The 5,972-nt window shown below is 49.4% G+C and overlaps 1 long non-coding RNA gene across 3 annotated transcripts in view; it reads right to left on the bottom strand.

Moving 5' to 3' along the window:
* Positions 1 to 1,308: 1,308 nt before the first annotated feature.
* Positions 1,309 to 5,972, bottom strand: part of LOC106888468 — a 4,998-nt gene continuing 334 nt past the window's right edge. The window contains exons 2-5 of one of the 3 annotated variants that reach the window (XR_001412115.1): positions 5,114 to 5,290; positions 4,579 to 4,657; positions 3,333 to 3,386; positions 1,309 to 3,217 (exon numbers count right to left, since the gene is read on the bottom strand). This is a non-coding gene — a long non-coding RNA (uncharacterized LOC106888468). The remainder of the gene's footprint in view (positions 3,218 to 3,332; positions 3,387 to 4,578; positions 4,658 to 5,113; positions 5,291 to 5,972) is intronic. The other 2 variants (XR_001412114.1, XR_001412113.1) reach the window with 2 other exon arrangements.

Raw genomic sequence — 5,972 nt, 5'->3', positions numbered from 1 at the left:
CCTGGAGGACCGCGGCACCATCGAGAGGTACGCCGGAGGACTGAGGGGAAACTTCCGGTTCCTGAGGGGGAACTTCCGGTCCCTGGAGGACCGCGGCACCATCGAGACGTACGCCGGAGGACTGAGGGGAAACTTCCGGTCCCTGAGGGGGAACTTCCGGTCCCTGGAGGACCGCGGCACCATCGAGACGTACGCCGGAGGACTGAGGGGAAACTTCCGGTCCCTGGAGGACCAAAGGAGCATAGAGACGTACGCCGGAGGACTGAGTTATAACTTCCGGTTCCTGGAGGACCGCGGAACCATAAAGACGTACGCCGGAGGACTGAGTGGATACTTCCGGTCCCTTAGACATATGCTGGAGGACCGAGGGGGAATTTCCGGTCCCTGGAAGATTGAAAAACCACAGAGATTGCCCTCTGTACCGCAGCGCTAACGGCCGTTCCCGGGGCTGGGAAGCACAGAACCCGCTCCGGGTGGCAGGGAGCCCATTGGGTCTCCGGGGGGTTGGAGGGTGGCTGCTTCTCCTTCGGGCTCAGCGCAACCCCGGGCTTTTGTGGAACCGCGCATGCGCTCCTCGGAAGGCACGGTCACGTCGGGCCGGGGGGTGTAACCTCGACGGGCAGGGACAAGGCATCGGGAGGTGTGGCCAAAGGTGGCCCGGAGGCGGGGCCAACCTGGCAGGGGGCGGGACCACTGCCCGCGTGCGGCTCCCCGTCCCCAACTCCAGCCTGTGGCCGCTGAGCACCCACGCTTGTTGTCCCCTTCTGAGACCTCACCGGGGTGAGCAGCGATGACCGCATTCTGCCCACTTCCCTCCACCCACGGACTGTAACCACTCACCGGCGGGCAGGGCTTCCCGCTCTCTGCCCTGTCCCCACTCGCAGCCGAGGCGGCCACAGCCATTGCCCTAGATTTGGATATTTTTTTTTTCCAAAAAAATTGGGGGTTTACCCCAGTGCAGACCAGAATCCGGTACTTTTGTGCCATGGTGGCAGCTCCTGCTCAGTGTACGCAGCCCTGCGGGGGAAAGTCCCCAGTTCGGGGGCCCTCAAGTGGGAGGGGAAATGGGGGAAGGGGCAGCTTTGGAAAGCGCTTTTACGGCTTCAAGAGAGATTAGAGGGGAGGGCCAGTTCTTAAATCCCTTCTATTAAGAGGCTTTCTTTGCAGTTTAGAACCATCTACAGCACATTTACACCTCAGTATCCATTTACACATATCTATACAGACTTAGAGAAAAGGTATTTTTTTTACACTTAAATAGAATATCTGTTTGGGCTTAGACTTACACATTGACATACACATTAACACTTATGTAGAATATCTACTTTATCTGTTTAGACATCTATTTTGACACTAATATTTTTTACAAATATTTTTTATCATTTTTATAAGATCTTTTTTATAACATAGAATCATAGAATCCTTAGAGATACAGGGTTTTATTCCAAACTCCTTTTATATACATAAATATTATTTTCCCATCTATATATAAATGAGAGAGTGTTCTCTATTTCAACACTTCACACTAATATTTTCAGGTTTTGTTATTTTTTAATCCCCCCCCTCCCGACTTTTCAGACATTTTGGGGCTGTGACCTGTGGCGTATGAAGAAATCACAGACTCGTAGGTCATGCAGTAAGCGAATCAAAAAATCCAATTTGACCATCTTTACTGCTACACAGAGAGACTTATATACACCAAGACAGAAACCTACTCCCCCCATAATGCCCAATCATGGACTTACAATAATATTTTTTTACCTTCTACTGAGCTTATCACAATAACAATTATTCTACTATCAAGACAGGTTTTGGTTCCCAGACTGTGCTCTGTTTTTGTCAGGATGTGCTTCAGGATGCAAAACTTGTATTTCTCACTCCTCCCCTGCTCTCAAGGTCACTACTGGCACACACTGTTGCTCCAAATGCAAGTAAATCTTAACTATGGGAGTGACCTTTAACTGAGCCCACAATGACCCACCTCTTTTAGGGGGGAACCCCATGTGACCCCACATCCCCAATTCACCTGCTCCTCTGCTGTATCATTGCCCCCTTCGGTAACTCTGGGGGCCCCCAAATGACATCATCACTCTCCAAATACCCTCCCCCCACCTTTTTATTCACCGCAAAAAGACAGCACCAAATGCCCAGACCCAGGGCTGGTCCCTTCCCCTCAGGCCCACCACTGGCTGCAAACCCAGGCTGGGGCAGCTATCAAGCAGCATGAGACGTGGACAACGAAGCACCTGCAAAACAACAATCCCCAACTGTAGTTCAGCATCAAACAAAACAGCACAGAGGAGAGAGTAGAGGAATTCCCTCAGACTGAGGGACAGGACAGAAGCTGAGCTACAGGATGATTCTGGGGAAACAGCTCAGCTTCAAAGACGGCACAGCCTGCCAAAGCCAGAGCCCTCCCGACGCTTCAAGTCCCTATTAAGACTGACTGATGCCACTTGGAACACCTTCTCAGCCCAACAGTGTAACAAACCCCTCTGCCCGGTGGGGGGGAAGCGCCTCCTCCCTTCCCTTTCCCTGGAAAGCTCTGTGTACGTTTAGATACAGTCAATAAAAATACACTATAAAAGTGTTTGACTTTCCTTTGGCACTAATTTAACTGGCCCAGCTCTGAACTGACACCATTGTGCTCTCCGTCTCCAAAACGCCCAGTCATCATTTGACCGGGGGCTTTTTCCTGTCCTACCCAAGGGAGAGGGACATCTGGCTGGCAGCACTGCACCAGAGAGATGCTACCAGACTGCCAGGGAAACGTGCCCCTGAAAGCCAGGCAGAAATCTCTGCATGGATTCCAGAGCCAATCTGTTTGTGGTACCTAAGAAACCAAGAGACACAAAAATACCATTGAATGTGCAAGAAATCACCAGCCCAGTGTGCCTCCTCTCCATTACCCAGCTCACCTCAAACACTCACCCATTTCAAAAGGCAGCCCACACAGCCTGCAAAACCAGAAACACTTCACTGAGCTGCCATGTATACTCAGAGCCACCAGGCACATGTTCTTTCTAATACCACACAACTTCAAAACCCCTCCTACAATTGCCAAGTTGTCCCCTCCTCCTCCCAATCCCTCCCCAGCCCTGGTCCCTCCACTTAGCTTTCACAGGGCTAGGGGCCTGCATCTGTCCTCAACACAAAACCACCGACCCCCATCCGCTAGCTGGGACGTTCCTGTAGTCACCGGGGTCCTAGTCACCATCTGCAACAAAAACACACAGTGCACAAAACAGTGTCAGCAGCCAGCATCGCACCCATCAACACCAACCTCTTCCACAAAACCCCCTCTTCAAAAGCACCGTTAGCTCTCCACTCACCAGCTCCATGCAGATTCCAAAACAGGATCCTGTGGCGGTCATTGCTTTTAGCACCTAAGATGCCAAGAAATAAAATTACCGTTGTGCCCAATACTACCTGACTCACCTCAAAGGCAAGAGACTAGAACACACCAGACCTCATCAACACCCAAACGCAAAACTGATACAATAAAGATTGATGAACCTGCCATCCTTTCCTAGTCATCCCCCAGTCCCAAAGCTTTAGAAACCCCTTCTCTTCTCCTGAACTCTCAGGGAAGGAACCCCACTTCTTCCCAACAGCTCCTGTCCTGTACTCGCAACCCTGAATCCCCTGCAGTAGCTACTCCTCGGGAGCTGCTTGATGCCACGAAAGCCAAAAACAGAACTCAATAGTCAGGATGACTATTAAGCAGATATTCTATATTGCAGCGCTGGATGCACAGGGGATCGCTCCTTCAAATGTGCGTGCCGAAAGTGATTAGTTACACAGCTTATATAAAAGTTAAACATACATATTCATTATTCGTCTAAGAACTCATTATCATACGTTGCCACCCACTCCCATATGCGTATTTCAGTCTCTTGGTGGTCTTCAAAGACCTCTGGTGATCGTTTACTTTATCCATTCCTCTTCACCACTGTGTTCTTTTGGTGAACTGCAGTCATCTGCTTCTCTATTCTTGCTGACAAAGCTACAAGGCTGGTTTAGGCTGGCTCTGCATGCTTTGATGACCTTGACACGTCCTGTTTTCAGAGATAAGTTCCTCTTGAAAGATAACAAGGTGCTGACCTATACAATTGCTACTTGCATACATGTTTAGGCCCCTGTTTACATTTAGCCAAGTTAGAAAAACAAAGACTCACAGTATTTTCTAACTCATTGTTTATGCTAAACGCAGCTTAGTTGTGTCAAGCAGACCTTCAAGCCATACTCAGCCCTATTCCTTAATTCATGCTCTTTCCAGCTGTGTCCTGTATTCTGTGGGCACCTCCCATCTTCTGCCTTCCCACGGACTCCGGACTCTTGTACAGACCCACAAAATAAGCGATGCCCTGACACAATCTGTGAGGGGCTGCCACAACCTGCAAAAGCTCTAGGGACACCGTGGACAATGCGGAAAGGCCCATACCCCGAAAGACACTACATCCATGCAACTTTCTTGAGAAATGCTAAAACTCTATATACAGGAGCATACAAGATGCTCAACCCTGCTAGATAATCTCACCATCAGCCTTTTTAAGAGAAATGATATCAGCAACTTACACAGTACACAGCAAAACTGGTGAAAAAACCAAAATTCCATCCGCAATAAAGTCAGGAATTTCTGGAAAATATAGTGCATCTGGAATAAAAGCATAGTAATTAACCATCTTGCCACATCTGAACACTCATTAGAAAAATTATTGACCTGGGGGGAAAAAAAAAAAAAAGCAACATAGAAGTCCACTTTCTCCTACATCTACCGCTGAACCTTAACTGGTCCTGAAGGTCTTAGCTCAAGCTTTTAACTCTGCTCCTCTAAATGCCAAAACACACCTGCCCAAACAGCTGAGCCAGTCCCAAACCTGCAGTCAACTGTGGGCCCAGCACACGTCTGACCCCAGAGAACCCCCAGGGCAGAATAAGCTCCCTGACCAGAGGCTGTGGTCATAAGGGGGAAGAAGATTATGCTTTTAAGAAAAGTAAGAGGGAAGTAAGCTTTGCACGGCCATAATATGCTCCAGAACAGACCTTATTTATGTTAACTTCAAATTCCACACTACCTTAAGAAAAACATGGATGCACATCAGAGACATACCTCATATTCACAGAGCACTCTGGATCCTTTCCATCTGTCCTGTACTGTGGCCGCAGAAAAAAGGGCGACCATGGAGAAATCGTGGCAGTTGACCTTCTGCTGAGAAAGGAAAAGGCCCTTTCAAATAAAGCTGGGTAGGAATCAAATGCTTTCTTCTTTCCTGGAGGTTTTCAAAGACTACAGCCGAGTGGATGAAAAAGTATTATTTGGCATCATTTGTGGTACAGTTGTTGATACAGGCCACTAGAGCTTTGCATTTTTTTGACTCACTGGTAGCTTTAGTTGCACTACAGCCACTTTTCAGGATACCCTGGGGCCCCTTGTTTTCCTGGCAACTTAATCCTCAAAAACACCTTATTTCATTCTCCCGGGGCCGGGTGAAAAACATCTGGTGTCCAGCAATCGCTCCCACACTGAAGGTGCCAGAACACAAAGCTGTGGCTTGTCCTCACCGTCCCTTGGCAGCACTTTCATTGCCCCACAAATCTTGGGGCTCTGTGCTTTCCTGGTAACTTCATCCTCAAAACAAACATTTTTTTCCCCCAAATACCGGGGGACCCCCCAAAATTCCACCCCCCCTTCCAGCCCCTCAACACCCCCAAGCCTCCTCCTTTCCCCCCATCACCACTCAGGCCGTTCCCATCTCCTCCTCACACCCTCCTCCAAATCAGGGCCCACTTCAGGCCACTCTACCCGCAAAAACAGGAGTCTCACAAACCCCCAGACAACCCTCTCCCCATCCCAGCTCAGGGCTCCCCTCAGGCCAACCCTCACTGCGACACCCGCAGGGGTCCTCTCTCAGACCCTCATGTTCCTCCTCAGCCCCCTACAATCCCTCCCTTAGACCCCTTCAGTGCCC

Source organism: Calidris pugnax, unplaced genomic scaffold, assembly GCF_001431845.1.
Source record: "Calidris pugnax isolate Ruff unplaced genomic scaffold, ASM143184v1 scaffold102, whole genome shotgun sequence".
Classification (NCBI taxonomy): domain Eukaryota; kingdom Metazoa; phylum Chordata; class Aves; order Charadriiformes; family Scolopacidae; genus Calidris; species Calidris pugnax.
Note: the sequence above shows the minus strand (reverse complement) of the source record. Positions and strands in the feature narration are given on the sequence as shown.